The 17,029-nt window shown below is 39.6% G+C and overlaps 1 non-coding gene across 1 annotated transcript; it reads left to right on the forward strand.

Moving 5' to 3' along the window:
- The first annotated feature begins 16,356 nt into the window (after positions 1-16,356).
- Trnas-uga (transfer RNA serine (anticodon UGA)) lies at positions 16,357-16,431 on the forward strand. The gene has a single exon. It is a non-coding gene; the product is annotated as a tRNA-Ser (tRNA).
- Positions 16,432-17,029: the final 598 nt, after the last annotated feature.

Genomic DNA, 17,029 nt, shown 5'->3' on the forward strand with positions numbered 1-17,029 from the left:
AAATCCCCTTCCTCCTTCCTTTCTGCTTAATGTGAATCTTTCTGTTGCTGAATGTATGTGATGTATTCTATATTTGTGTCATTGTGATCGTGTAAGTGTACTGAGTGCTTCTAGGTCTGTGTTACTCCATTTCACTACTCCAAATGAGTAGGTCAATATTGCTATGGCATAGGTATTTATAGCTTTTGTCTTGTTTCTTGCTGTCAATTCTGTTTTCAGTATTTTTGTTAGTCTTTGTCTATATTTTTCTTTTAGTTCTTCTTTAATATTTGTATTATCTATTCCTATTTTTTGTCTGTATCCTAGATATTTATAGGCATCTGTTTTTTCCATCGCTTCTATGCAGTCGCTGTGGTTATCCAATATGTAATCTTCTTGTTTAGTGTGTTTTCCCTTGACTATGCTATTGTTCTTACATTTGTCTGTTCCAAAAGCCATATTTATATCATTGCTGAATACTTCTGTTATCTTTAGTAATTGGTTGAGTTGTTGATTGGTTGCTGCCAGTAGTTTTAGATCATTCATGTATAGCAAATGTCTGATTTTGTGTGGGTATGTTCCAGTAATATTGTATCCATAATTTGTATTATTTAGCATGTTGGATAGTGGGTTCAGAGCAAGGCAGAACCAGAAAGGACTTAATGAGTGTCCTTGGTATATTCCACGCATAATCTGTATTGGCTGTGATGTGATATTATTTGAATTTGTTTGGATATTAAGTGTGGTTTTCCAATTTTTCATTACTATGTTTAGGAACTGTATCAATTTAGGATCTACTTTGTATATTTCCAATACTTGTAGTAACCATGAGTGGGGTACACTATCAAAAGCTTTTCGGTAATCAATGTATGCATAGTGTAGCGACCTTTGTTTGGTTTTAGCTTGATATCTCACCTCTGCATCTATTATCAGTTGCTCTTTACATCCTCGTGCTCCTTTGCCACAGCCTTTTTGTTCTTCATTTATAATTTTGTTCTGTGTTGTATGTGTCATTAACTTCTGTATAATGACTGAAGTTAATATTTTGTATATTGTTGGTAGGCATGTTATGGGGCGATATTTAGCTGGGTTTGCTGTGTCTGCTTGATCTTTAGGTTTCAGATAAGTTATTCCATGTGTAAGTGTATCAGGGAATGTGTATGGGTCTGCAATGTAACTGTTAAATAATTTAGTTCGATGTGAATGTGTTGAGGTGAACTTCTTTAGCTGGAAATTTGCTATTTTATCTTTTCCAGGGGCTTTCCAATTGTGAGTAGAATTAATTGCTTGGGTGACTTAATGTTGCAAAATTATCACTTCAGGCATTTGTGGTATCATCTTGTATGTGTCTGTTTCTGCTTGTATCCACCGTGCATGCCTGTTATGCTGTACTGGGTTTGACCACATGTTGCTCCAGAAGTGTTCCATGTCTGTTATGTTTGGTGGATTGTCTATTTTAATGTGTGTGTTATCTATTGTCTGGTAAAATTTCTTTTGGTTTGTGTTGAATGTTTGGTTTTGTTTTCTTCTATTTTCACTTTTTTTGTATCTTCTAAGTCATTTGGCCAATGCTTGTAATTTCTGCTTCTTTTCAACTAATTGCTCTATCGCTTCTTGTTGTGAGATTTTGCCTAACCTTTTTCGTTTTTTGTCTGATATTTCATTTCTTATAAACTGTGTTAGCTGTCCGAAGTCTTTTCTCAGTTTTTCTATTCTGATCTGTAGCCTGTGTTGCCATGCTGGTTTTGTGGGTTTCTTCTGTGTGTTGGTTTGTTCTGATCTCTGCCTAGTGTGTATATTTAGTGTAGTGAGTGCTACTATATAAACCAGTAGTTGTAACTCTTCCATAGTTGTATTTTCATTTATTTTGTTGTGTATGATTGTGTTGATAGTTGTTATTGTTGTTTCGACTTGTGGGTTATTTGGTGATCTATGCAAGAATGGTCTAATGTCTGTATTTGTGTCTTTGTATTCTATATATGTCAGCTGAAATTTTTCTTCTGTATCTAACATGTGCGTCACTTCGTGTTCTATTTATGCTTATTCTGGTGGCTGTCTTAAGATTTCGTTTTCCTCTGATTGTTTAATTGATGCATGTTGTTCTTTGTTTGTTTGCTCTGGGATGTTTGAGTCCATTACTGTATTTTCTTCTTCTTCTTCTGATTGCACATTATTTTGTTCCAGTATTTGTTGCACTTTTTGTTTGATGTTTCTTAATTCTGACTGGGGTATCCTGTTATTTTTGATTATTACACGGATCCGATCAGCTAGTCGTTGTTCTGTTAAAAATTTTAATTCTGGGTATCTGGTAATAAATTCTGTGTATACTTGTGATCTGTATCCAGTTGTGTTGGTTCCTAAGTTTGTTGCTTGGTAATAACAGAACGTGAGGTGTCGGTTAACTTCATCTGACCATCTCATCCTTTGTCTTTGTTTTCCTTCTAGGGTGGTTGCAGGAAGCATATCCTGCAAAACACCTCTATTTGGATTTAAATCATTTTCCGTGTGGCTAGCAGTGTTGTTACCATTGTGGACGGGCATAGGGTTCAAGCGTCATCCCTGACCATGACAGTGCTTTTCCGAGGCTTCATTAGTTCTGTCCTGAACCAACTAATCACACTAAAAGAGGGGTTAGCCCTATTAGTGGTTTGTTCATTTCGTCGCCTTTTACGACTGGCAGAACATACCGGAGGCCTATCCTTTTCCCGGGCCTCCACGGGGGTTATTATCATTATTATCTGTCACAATTATTATTATTATTATTATTATTATTATTATTATTGAAGAGAACCATTTATCTGTTACATTTCTAAACGACGAAACCATTTCAAAAAACCACTGTAGGCTGTCTGTGTTATTGTGCAAGATGCCTTCATTGCATTACTGGCCAGTTTTGGTCTTTGGCCAGTTCCAAATGTTGGTGATGTGTGTGTCACAATCTGTAACCAGTTTCATGCTATGTGGACACATGTATACAACAGCTTTTGAACATAGAAACACAACCAACAGCAAGCTTCCTGGTCCTCATAAATTCATGTTACACCTCAACATTAACATATCTGTTCACTTACTTTCATTTCATTATGAGAATGTAACACCACTTCTGTCTGGGAGAGCAATCTTTCAAGCAGTAGGATGGTGTCAGTCTCACCACACTAAAACAAAAAATGGTGTAATCACAAACTTCCTTGCTGTAAACACGGCCAATCTGGTGGTACTAGTTACAGGTTAAATATGTTAGGTCTGATGAGTTGGCAGGCATTTGTCAAAACACAAGGAAGTGAATTGATGTAGTGAAATAAAAGAACCAAGTGAAAGTAAAGAGTACGGATAATTGAATTCAGATGCACTTTAAAAGCAAATACAGGAAGTAAATTTTGTCTAATAATTGGAATATATTTTCAAATCTCATGTATTAAAAAACCACTGAACTTTCACGTTAAGTCAATAATATATTTGCCTAAATAAACACTGGCATCTCACCAAATTCAGTGGTAAACTGCAACATGAGACTTTAAATTATTGTTTAGAGAGTTCTCTGTAAAGTGATCTTAACCACAGTATTAACTCATTCTATAGAATTTCTGGGAGTGCTGTGATTAAACTCACCTTGGTATTTCAGTAGCATGTATGAATCACCTGCTATATATTTCTAAATACACTAAAGATAGCAAAAAATTGTAAAATGATTGAATTTTAAAAAAGGTAGAAACAAACAATGGCAGGATCATGAAATAGAACAAATAAAGGTGGGTTTTCTAACAACGAAGTACTATTATTTCTAAGTTGTGAGTATTTTCAATTATTTCCTTTTTTTAATAAATGCACGAGGAAATGAGGTGGAATGTAAAATTTTAATCACCAGATAGTTGACTACATGTTAAACAAGCAATAACAGGTAAGTGACAGCTAAATATTGTAACTGGAACACAGAAGCTGTTTTGAGATGCAAGATATGTAATTGTAGTGATAATTTATTGCAGTTTCCAGTTAAATTTTCAAACTGAAGTCACTCAAGAGGCCCATGACGATTATATGAGTAACTGAGCTTGTATCTATTACCGTTTTGAGTCACTAACAAGAAGAGCCCAATTGTAATTTAAATTTTCTTATTAATGCATTTTAGGCAATGCCCATCTTTAGACTGTCAAAAAACATCACAGCTGCCATACGTGCACAAATTCTGTATGACACATTAAGAGCAAACATGTGGGTTCAACAACAAACTAGTTAACATACCACAGAAAAACCTAATTTCAGAATATCATGCCAAGAATTGAAACTTCCTGGCATATTAAAACTGTGTGCCAGACTGAGGCTCTAACTAGGGACCTTTGCCTTTTGTGGGCAAGTGCTCTACCAGCTGAGCTACCCCATTCTCACAGCTTTCCTTCTGTCAGTACTTCATCTCCTAGTGGAAGAAAAGCTGTGAGGACGGAGCGTGAGTCATGCATAGGTAGCTCAGTTGGTAGAGCACTTGCCCACAAAAGGCAAAGGTCCAATGTTCGAGTCTCGGTCCGGAACACAAATTTACCAGGAAGTTTCATATCACCACACACTCCACTGCAGAGTGAAAATCTCATTGTGTCAAGTATTATCTGTTGTAACATTGGTGCTCAACTGACAGTGCTATGCCATTACAAAATTAGCAATTATAACAAATAATTAGGTAGCATGATTGTAGGGGTGCTAGGATCTAGTGTCAAATTTTGATGGACAGTTAACAAAATCAACTGTAACACCATAAAATAAATGTAAAGGGTTTATTCCTTCATGATAACTAAGAATCATAAAGGCACAAAAGATCACATCCCAACAAAAGTTCATCATTAATATGTGTGGGATGAGTAAGGGAGGATGGTTTGGAAAGTGAAGGGAAGGCAGATGGACAAGACAACACAGTGGGAGGAGTACAAAATAATCTCAGCTTATACATCGTGTACAACTTTGCTTACACTGTTTCCCCATAGGTGGCGACAATGTTAAGTAGCTATACTGTATATGGGCAGGGAAGGGGGGAAGGTTGTTACATATGCCTCGTGACGACAGTGTGCAGGAGGTCGAGTGGACGGGAGTTGAGAGTGGGCATCCAGGGCTGCTGTTAAATGACAGAACAGGAAAGATAATATATTTCAGCGTATGGCGTACAAGGGGTGCGCCTACGGTCAGAAGTTAGCAGGTTTATGGCTGGTCTAGGAGGCCAAACAATTAATTGATATGGGCAACGGAAGGGGAAGCGGTTCATGTTAACTTACATTGGTGGCTGGTCATGAAAAGCAGAGCCAGAGCAACGGTGTGAATACGTTTCAGCAGAGGTCTCAGGGTATCTCTTGTCAGCAGCTTTAACTCGACAGAACTGCCTCAGTTTTGAAAGACAGGCGACTTGTGTCACGTAGGCACAGCATAAGTTAATCTAGCAGTAAACTTCTAAAGATTTGACTGCGCCTTTGAAATACATTTTTTAAACCAATTTCCTTGACTGGCTGCCACCATGTACATAGCGGTCGAAAGAAACAGATCGCAGATGTCAGGCAGTTAGCTTGGATCTCAGTCAGTGTAACCTCATTCAATCATTACTCTATTTGTGTATGCATAATAAAGTTGTTCTTTATTCAAAATGTCAGTGTACGAGCCTAATTCTCGTCATTTGTGGGAGGTGTTACCATTTTGCTCGAACAGTACACCCGTGGACTGTTCAAGCAAGAAATACACCAGGTGAAACTGAAGAATCATATGTTACTCTCGCAGGAGAGCTTCTGTAAAGTTTGGAAGGTAGGAGACAAGGTACTGGCAGAAGTAAAGCTGTGAGTACCGGGCGTGAGTCGTGCTTCGGTAGCTCAGTTGGTAGAGCACTTACCCGTGAAAGGCAAAGGTCCCGAGTTCGAGTCACAGTCAGGCGCACAGTTTTAATCTGCCAGGAAGTTTCACACATAATATTATTTACAATCGATGAGTGAGTCGGGATAGGAAGAAGCATGGATAAATATGGAGAAGCATTGGGCCCTTGGCAAATTTATCTTTATTGACTTATAATGCCACTGCACTATAGAAGTCACATTACAATAAAGTGTCTTAAAATTTACAAACACCAAAAATGCAATGAAGAGAAGCAATAGTTTAAGAGATCATGTACTCCAACATTAAATATAAGAAAATGATATGCATTTGAATACACAATGAATAGCATTAAAATTACAGTACTGTTTTTCATATCTGATAAGATGTCATCTATTCTATCTGTTAAACACAAATCACTCATCCTGGTTAAAAGAAACACATCAATTTATTTTTGCAATGATTACCGGTGGGATGTGCAAGTGAGGGTAGGGGAGCAAGAAAAAAAGGTGGAGTTGATTGTGGGTGATTAAATGGAAAATGATGATGCATGATCAAAGGAAGACGTAAACAGAAAGTACCTGTTACTGGTGACTGCATATGCCAACACTAACAGGTAAATGTAGAGGTCATCTTATAATGACTGGTATTGACAGACATTAGGTGCTGGGTGCAGCTATATAGTCTTTGTGAAACTGGTCTGGCCTGTGGTTTTGCAGACGGGTGAAGGCTTTCTTTCTTCTCCCCGTGTTTGGATATTGTCTACTGTTTTCTATTTTTAATGACTTTTTTATCTTCATGAGTAGTATTGAAATAATGTTTGTGTTTGCGTATTCATCTAAGCATGAGATTGTTCGCATTTGTTGAGATATTGTGTAATATAGGTATTGGCTATCTAACAAATTATGTGATGAAAGTGGGTCTGCTATTAATTCGTATAGTACAGTGCTATAAAAATTTCAGTTATGCATTAGGATGTGCATTCCACAGTCTTATCTTAATGTTGTGATATAATCTCGTATGGCTTTGAACATCTCATCACCTCAAGCCCTCACCCTCACCCCTTTATTTCCTATTTAGCTTAGTTCGTCCCTTGCCCATGCCTGTTCACCTTTCCATTACTCATGCAAAATCTAACCCACCTCCACCACCGCAGTGCATATTCTGCCTGTGTAATTAGGTCAAATCTGTCAAAGAAAACAAGACTTGATACCATTCAACTGAGCCATGTGGTCCAGCATGTAGAATGCTTCCCATTCTGTGGTGCAACAACAAGTAAGATAAGTAGAGTCTAAACTGGTCACAGAATCAGATCGATCTTTTGGCCAACCAGGAAAATTAGAGAGACACGATCTGTTAAAAATACTCTTAGCCTCAGAGTACTTGTAATTGCGGTATCTGTTATGAAGGGTACTCTATACAGACTGTTGCTAATTGTTGTGTTGAACATTGCCACCTTAAGTACAGGAACACTAAAAGCAGCAGTTTCCAAGAACAACCTAATGAATAAACAGGCTGTTTGTACAGATGAGGATTCAGGCCCATGACTCCAACTGTGTCTGTGATTAGGGAAGCAGTAGAAATTAGACTGTATGGTCACAGCTTCAAGAGACACTGGTAACACACCTAGTTATTTATTTATTTGTTTACTTGCTCTTGGTTTTAGTTTTAGCTAGATACAAGAACAGATCAAATCTCACACACAAGTTAATACATCTGAATATAAAACTTAATATTTTAAAACAGTTTCAAATTAGCTAGTATAACTAAATCAATACATGGAAACATGCACTTGAGAAAGAAAAATTTCAGAGGAGAACTTTACATAGTTTTACATCTACACACATACTCTGCAAGCCACTATGTGGAGTCTGACAGGGGATATCTTGTACCGCTACTGGTCATTTTCTTGCCTCGGAGTTTTCAAATTGACGTGGCTTGGAAACTGATGATATTTTATTCATTTCCTTTCCTGTTCCACTCACAAATAGAGAGAGGGGTATATGACTGTCTACATGCCTCTGTAAGAGCCCCAATTTCTCTCATCTGATCTTAGTGGTGAAATGTACATTAGTGGCAGTAAAATCTTTCTGCAGTCAGCTTCAAGTGTCGGTTCTCCAAATTTTCTCAAAACTATTCCTCAAAAAGCGCGTTGCATTCCCTCCACGGATTCCCATTAGAGTTCCCAAAGCATTTCCATAATACTTGCATATTGTTCATAACAAATCTGCAGCCCACCTTTCCTTTAATCCTGGTGGGGATCCCAGACACTCCATCAGTACTCAAGTACATGTCGCACTAATGCCCTATGTGCAGAGACCGTTACAGATGAACTACACTTTTCCAAAAATCTCCTAATAAACCAAAGTCTACCATTAATACCTTACCCTAACATGCCTGTTCCATTTCATATCACTTTGCTACATTATGCTGAATTATTTAAAAAACTTAACTTTAATGCAGTATTTCGAACATTACACAACAGTTTCTCCTACTTATCTGCGTTATATACGTCTTTCTACATTAGAGCTAGCTGCCATTCATCACACCAACTGGAAACTTTGTCTAAGTTATCTTGTATCCTCCTAAGGTCACTCAATAAAGACATCTTCACATACACCACAACATCATCAACAAACAACTGCAGATTGCTGCACACCCTGTCTGCCAAATCACTTACATATACAGAAAATAATAGCAGTCCTATCACACTTCCCTGTGGCACTCCTGATGGAACTCCTGTCTCATCGTTGACAATGTACTGGATTCTATTACGTAAGAAGTCTTCAAACCACTCGTATATCTGGGTACCTATACTGTATGATAGTCATCATCCGATATGAGTGATGGCACTGCAAGCCATGCTGGACAGCAACACTAATATAGCCTATGAATGCAGAGATTGTCATCTTAGCATACGCCATCTCCATGTTGTCATCAGATGTAATTTAGCCAATCATGTGCCATCCACTGGGCGTAAAACTGTGAACCTCACCAGTTTTATGACGGTCAGACTTAGTACATGCTGATGGTGATTGAGGCTATCTGAAAATCTTGGGATTTTATAGAAATTTGATGGGGAAGTTTAACGTAACTTTTTAGCCACATGAGTAAAATTAGTGTGTAAAACTGGTAGCTCAGCACCTTACAAATCTCTCTTCAGTGTCCTTGGGAGTCTTACACTTACATGTTAATATATTTACTCACTAATAGTATTTGTTGTTAATAACAGGGATAGTTTTACTATGTTCAGTGAAACGAACTTGCAAAATGCTGGAAGTAAAAATATTGTTCATGTAGACTACACATCCCTGTCTATGATTCAGGATAGAATTTTATATTCTAATACAACAGTCAAACAGGTACCAGGCAGAAAACTGGAAATTCTAAGATATTAAAAAAATACAAAGTGAAAAACTATTTTATTAGCCTCTCCTTCAATAATTAATTATAATTAAAGATAATGCTTGGACTGAAGGATGCATATGCTGTTTAACACTAAGGTTCATATTAAACAGGATTTTAATGTTACTGCTATATGTGAGGCTGACAATACTCATTCTAAAATTATTACATGCTTTGTGTGAAGTATGAGATAAGAACAGCACTAGAATAAAATAACATTTCCAATTTTCAAGTCCATTAGTTCCTTCCTCTGGGAAGATGGATATGTTTTGCAAGATTGGGAATGAGGGGAAGACCACTTAGACCACCCATGTAGAGCACTTGTGTGACCCATTCATGAGTACTTACCTAATGTTTGGATATCCACCAGGTCAGATTTGAAGTGACTCAAAGGTGGGCTTCTAGATAGGTTACCAATATTCTTCTTGATGCAATAATTTACCAACAGCCATGCTACTCACTTTCAGCATTACATTGATGCCATCTTCAGGCCCCAGCCACCATAGTCGTGAAATCTGTATACACGGAAGGAGCCATATAACTGGATCTGTGAATCAATCGTCCTGCAACAGCTCTTGGTGGCCAGGCGACACAGACTCAGGTGTTAAGCTGTTGTAGGACGATTGATTCACGGATCAAGTTATATGGCTCCTTCCGTGTATACCAATTTTACGAGTATGACGAATGGGGCCTGAAGATGACATCAATGTAATGCCGAAACTGGGTAGAACATGTTGTTGTTGTTGTTGTGTGGTCTTCAGTCCTGAGACTGGTTTGATGCAGCTCTCTACAGTAAAGCTGCATGCCCTTGGGAAAAATTACGGCTGTAGTTTCCCCTTGCTTTCAGCTGTTCGCAGTACCAGAACAGCAAGGCCATTTTGGTTAGTGTTACAAGGCCAGATCAGTCAATCATCCAGACTGTTGCCCCTGCAACTACTGAAAAGGCTGCTGCCCCTCTTTAGGAACCACACGTTTGTCTGGCCTCTCAACAGATACCCCTCCATTGTGGTTGCACCTATGGTACGGCTATCTGTATCGTTGAGGCACGCAAGCCTCCCCACCAACTGCAAGGTCCATGGTTCATGGGGGGGGGGGGAGGGGGGGGCAGCACATAGAAGTTCATAAAATAAAATAAATTTCTACAATACATACGGCTGTTGGTAAATTTCCATAATGGATCGACGAAGGTTACCGATAGGTTCAAATAATGTGCGAGTATTATAAAGATGCTAGACAAACTAATACAGGGTGTCTACATGGACAAGGAAAAATAATTCCCGGTTGAAAATACACTTTCTCCCGGGTGAAAATACATTTTTTCCGTGTTAAATGACAGTATACTTTTTCTCGGCACTTATCAATCCTTTTATGGTTTATGGTTTTATACACCGGCGTAGAATTTCCCAACACTTTAGAAAATGAAACTCAGGGGAAAAAACACGTTTTGGAAAGATCTTTGATGTGCATAAACATATACACTGCATATTTCCGTGTTACGAAGGTATAAATTCGAATTCCACCAAACACCGCATGTTACTTTGCGAAGCGTTAAAATCGAGATTGTGACGCACTTTTTGTAATCCAGTCACAGCTCATGTCACCTGATCTCGCCAGCTGATGACAGCATTTGACACGTGATGTAGTCAGCCAATAGCAAGATCACTCTTAAGTAGCGCGAACACACAAATAAGAAAAATTAATGGCTTAAATTAATGTACAATTGTTGCTACAAGAAAAGAAAAGCTATCACATATAATATTGGTCTCTAAGATTAATACGCTTCAAGAGAAGCTAAGTTTCCACATATAATATTGATATTTTTTGCGTGTCATACATCACATAAATGTGCCAGTAAAATTTTTTAATAACGACGTAAATGTCTAATCTTCTGGGCTCGAAATTCTTCATATGGTCGTCCCCAAAGAGTTGATTTTTAAATGAGAGTCAAACGCTCTGTGATTTAAGAACTTCGTCGTACACTCTCTCACATAGTTTATCTTACATAAAAGGAAATTTACTTTGAAAGTAACGCTTTTCAAAGCAATATTCGCAATATTTTTCCGTGACCTGTTAGAAAGGCACGTTTCAGCAGTTGCCACAGAGCGCCAGATAACAGGCGTCACTGCATTTGCGCAGGAGGCCCACATGTTCGTACGTGTGAAACATTAAAAGATCTTGCATTAAAACGAATCTAATGTAAAAAATTGTCACGGCACGCTCATTGGAGGCAATTTGTTGTTAAGAAGCACTGCACAGTCGTCCTAAAGCCTTTGACACACTTTGCTGTTGGCAGACGCTTGTATGAGCATTGTGTTTTGTTGTTGTATATGGCGCATTTTCTTTGCGACTTAAGTTTTATTTTCGTTTTTTTTCTCTCTTTCATGATTTGTTGCTGCAGTATTATTCTGCAGAAGCGGGATACAGTAAATTTTTTTGTTGGAGTATTGGTTCTTACCAGTCAAAATCACAAAAATTTAACTGAAACCTAAAACAATGAAAAATTCCCGGAACTCAAAAAGATTCCCGGGTTTTTCCCGGTTTTCTCCCGGATGAAAAAATTCCCGGGTTTTTCCCGGATCTCCCCATTGTCCCGGGTCGTAGACACCCTGTAATATGAGAATGGAGGGAAGACAGAGTTCTTTTTCTACTACACTACAGAGAAAATTTAGAATATATGAGAAATCAGGGCTCGTATGGAAGCATATAGATAGCCTTTCTTCCCTCACTCTACTTGTAAGTGGAACAGGAAAGAAAATGATTTGTAGTGGTGCAAGGTACCCTATACCATGTATCATTTGGTTGTTTGTATATATATATATATATATATATATATATATATATATATATATATATATATATCGCAATACGGAAGAAAATTGTGACTGTCTACTACATAAAAAATATTAGTTGAAACTGACCGAAAGCTTCATGATTTATTTAAAATGTTTTGTTTCACATTTATCTCTACCTGATACACTCTGACAATCAGTGACTTGCAACTATAACAATCATTCAATTTGGAGATCTCAGTATTGCTTGGATAGTATTAAAAACCCCTCATTCATCTCTTTTTGTCAAAATATCACATAAAAATAAACTGGATTTGAAGAAAACATGATTGACATATAGCTGTTTGTTTACAGATCAACAACGATCTAAATTTGAGCATATCGGTAACACAAATTGGGTAAGAGCACATATCTGAGCTAGAGTACTATATTGGATTTCATGCCCCCCTGCCCCCTTTTTCCTTGAATGCTTGGCTGGAGTAACAAGTTTAATTGTAATATAGCCTGAGGTCTACATTAGGTTGAAAAGTGATAACTGGAATTGTGGAACTCAGTCGATGAGAAATAAAGGTTGTGATAACAGACAGATATCTGGGTTTGCCTAATACTTTGATTGCGCCATATTTAAATGCACTTTCCCATAACTAACACATTTTCGTAATAAAAAATAAAGCTACTAGGTCAAGCCCAAAAACATATATTAGAAAATAAGCAAGCATCCGACGTGTGTTTTGATGCATATTAAGTACAGATATCATAATTAAGTACAGATATCATACACAAACTGGAAAAATGTAAGAGGCATTTCACTACATATCCCTTACATTTCAACCATTTTCCCACATTTGCTACTGCTTTTATGGGTGCAAAGACAAATTCTTACTGTAAATGTCTTAGTAAGCTGCACTTAATAAATTAAACATTGTCCTGAATGCATAATATTTGTTATACTATAAAACTCTGCCATTCAACCAATAATTCGTAATCATTTGGCTTCAATCAATCACGTAAGACTATTATGTAACTCCAACAATATTGCGGATTAGTATGTCAGCTTAATCGAGATTATTCACATTCAAAGATTGTTTCTATATTTAATTCTTTTTATGGAAGCCTCGTTCAAACAATCTGGAGTGGCTTGACATTCCAAAACGACAACTGAAACAAGTCTGTATAAAGGCTGTGGCCAACAGGTGATGATGTCAGTTATGTCAACAGAGCTGCTTACAGGTCTAGATACCAGGCAACACTGTCACGCTTTCTGCCTTTCTGACGACACCACGAAGCGATTCCTGCAGGCTCGCGAGACCCACTTCTCACACGTTTGTACTTTACTGGATGTCTCACGATGTACAGCATATGCTTCAGTGTCCCCTGCCAAATGCCTACTATCAACATACAGTGTTCTTTTGTCTGACTACCTGTGCACTTCCACAGCATCCAAATGTCCTATTAAAAACCATCACATCCTCCATTGCCTCGTCTGAGAAGCAACAAATTACTGCGAACACTGCCAGGTCATACGGAGGAGAAGGCACTGTCAACCCAGACTTACTTTCGGCTGATTCCAACTATGCTGAGCCTGACACTTCCCCAGTGTCTACTCACGATTAAGTTCGAACTTTCTCTGCCTCTCGTTCTCAAATTCATGTTTTAACACGAGTAATCACTGTATTACAGCAGCAACTGCATCCACACTAGTAGTAGCCAGTGTTTCCACCATTTGCAGACTCTTACTTCTACCGCAATTCAATTGCCAACTGCTACGAAAAGAAAACTTCCCATTTAACCCTTCTCCACACACACACTAAAGCCTAACCACTAATTAATTCTTGTGGTGAATCAGTGCTCATCTAGAATCTAGACTGAGTACAGCTACTAGCCAGATGTTCAGTTTGCTTACACACAGAACAAGTAGCTACTACAGGTCTGCCACACTGGAAATTGTGCCCGGACAAATTACAAAATGTACAGCTCACTGGCACGGGGCATGCAGAGGTATACAGAGAAGTTTGGCATCGATTTACATTCTGCTGAAGAATACACGGTGCCTCTGTCGATCCCTACGACGGTGGTGCAGTACCTGTACATGTGCCGGCACAAACACCAGTGCTGGATCTGCTGCTACAGCACCTGGCTACTCCATCCTTGTCATGAAATGACTACTGTCCTGGACTGGGTGGCACGACCAGCAGCACGTGTTGGCCGAGTCGAAATCCCCAGGCTGCTCTCTGGAGCTCGGCTGGTTATTCCCTCGAGCATTCCTTGCGTTCACCGCGTGTAGCACCGAAGTATAACAGCCGGCATCCGTCACTGTAGTAAAGCCTCAGCAGCTCCAGTCGCCCACTCGGAGCAGCTCTTTCAGTGACAGGACAGCCTCGAATCGGGGAGGCCACGATATCACATCCCAGCTCCGCCCGTGCAGACAGTGGCTCGCAGTCTGTCGGACGATATCACCCAGAGAGCAAAGGACGGCTGTCCCCTGCTGCCCACACCTCTGCAGTACGAAGTTTGGGACCTGCCTCGCCACGACTGTGGCACATCTCTATAGCAGAGCTGACGGTTCATTCAGTGGGCCTGTTGCTGAAATTCATCCAGACGGTTGTTGTGGTTGGCCTGCAACAATCGTTACTCTCTCTGGTTCCAGACACAAAGTTTGGTGGCACGACTGCTTGCTTTGAGCCTCTGGGCTCCCTTATTTATACTCCTTTCCTTACACTTCTGGCATAGTCTCTCTGGAGAGCACGAGTGGTACGTTCCTTAATAATTATGCAGTTGCAACTGCAACATATGGGTTTTTCATGCCATGTCAATGCCCTTTATTCCACCTTATCACTCCACATCCAAATTTGTTTATAGTGCCTGTCAGGCTATGCGTCCTCACCTGTGAGCAGTGTTGTAATCATGCCTTGCAGAACTGCTTTTTTAGTAACAACATCGCTAGTGTTTGCTACCGGGCGTGTCCATCAGTATGTTAACTTCTACTTTCTGGCCACAGTTGTTTAAAATTTTCAAGTATTTCCCAGATCAATGCCTACACTTTTTTTTTAAGCAGCAATTCTTTCTTCTGCCCATTATGGTTTCCAAGAAAATAAAACAGCTACTGATACAAAATTTGAATTTCTTGATACTGCTCTACATATTTTTGATGAAAAATTCCCAGCTATAGGTGTCTTTCTTGACCTCACAGTGGCCTTTCATGCAGTAAACCACAACATACTCTTACAAAATTTGGATTTGCATGGGTAAAGGGCACTGCCCATGGCTGTCTCAGCAGTTATATTGAAGACTGAATACAATACGTCCACATAAATAAAATCAATCACGACTCCTAGAAGTGGTCACTTTGAGACAAGTCATTAAACATGATGTGCCATGAGGATCAGTTTTTAGTACCTCATTACTTCTACTTGCCCCCACATACCCACTAGTAAAGCATTTCCATTTGCTGACTATACTGATGTCCTTACATCTAATACAGATGAATCTATCCAGTCAGCAGTAAAAAGGAATACAATCCAACTATACTCCTGGCTTGAAGCGAATGGACTGGACTTCAGTGGAAAACAGACAGTACGCCTAACCTTCCACACCATTCAGAACAGAACTCTCCAGGCTCCAACAGTAACACTAAGTGACAGTAACGTCAAATTCTTGAATTCACCACACCAAATTCTTAGGGATCCAAATGACTGACACACACACACACACACACACACACACACACACACACACACACGGAAAAACGACATCAACGCAGTGTGCGATTTGTGCTTTTACCAGTGGGGGGGGGGGGACGTTTAGGGGGTTAGTATAATTACATATGTTACTAGCTTGGACCGTGGCATTACCCGTGGTTAAACAGTTATTTATAAATAGATGTTAGAGCCGAAACTCACTATTCACGCGTATGCATTATCAGAAAAGCCGTCCCTTGTTATATCTTTAAAAGTACATTATAAGTAAAGCTTATTTACAAAATTCTTCTACATACAGGTATACGACGGGAATTCAAAAAGTAAAGCTGTGAGGACCGAGCGTGAGTCGTGCTTCGGTAGCTCACATGGTAGAACACTTGCCCGCTAAAGGCAAAGGTCCCAAGTTCGAGTCTCGGTCGGGCACACAGTTTTGATCTGCCAGGAAGTTTCATATCAGCGCACACTCCGCTGCAGATTGAAACTCTCATTCTGGAAACATCCCCCAGGCTGTGGCTAAGCCATGTCTCCGCAATATCCTTTCTTTCAGGAGTGCTAGTTCTGCAAGGTTCGCAGGAGAGCTTCTGTAAAGTCTGGAAGGTAGGAGACGAGATACTGGCAGAAGTAAAGCTGTGAGGACGGGGCGTGAGTCGTGCTTCGGTGGCTCAGTTGGTAGAGCACTTGCCCGTGAAAGGCAAAGGTCCCGAGTTCGAGTCTCGGTCGGGCACAAAGTTTTAATCTGCCAGGAAGTTTCATACCTCGAATCTCAACTCCTTTATTGCGTCGGCTGTCCGTTTGGCAGAATGTGGACGAGCGTCATGTTGCTGCAGGATGACACCTCTTCACAGTTCTCCACGACGTTTGAATCTGATTGCAGGTTTTAGTTTCGTACGCAACACATCGCATCCACCATACAATACAGACCTGGCTCTAAAGCCTCGTTTACGCTGGGGCGACGTCTTGTAGCATGCTACAACAGGCAACATCTTGCGGCGCATGCGGCAGGTTAATTTATACTAAAGCAACAGAATTTGTGCCACACGTGTGTCGGTCTTGCAGTATAAAGGATGATAAAGTATCGCAGCGTCGGCCTACTTGGTGCTTACACATGCGGCTAACAACGGAAATGAAAACCAAAGAAAAAGAAAACGATGGTGGAAGAGAAGGGTACTTAAAGAAGATCCACGAAATAGTATCCCAGGAACTAGATGCAGACGATGGTGCGGTATTTAGTAATGTGTTCTCTCGTCCCAGGCGCGTTAGTCCGCACCATACTGTTGCCAAAATCTGGCCTAACGGTAAATGCTCGCACAGGTACCTGGACGG

Source organism: Schistocerca serialis, chromosome 11 (genome assembly GCF_023864345.2).
Source record: "Schistocerca serialis cubense isolate TAMUIC-IGC-003099 chromosome 11, iqSchSeri2.2, whole genome shotgun sequence".
Lineage (NCBI taxonomy): Eukaryota > Metazoa > Arthropoda > Insecta > Orthoptera > Acrididae > Schistocerca > Schistocerca serialis.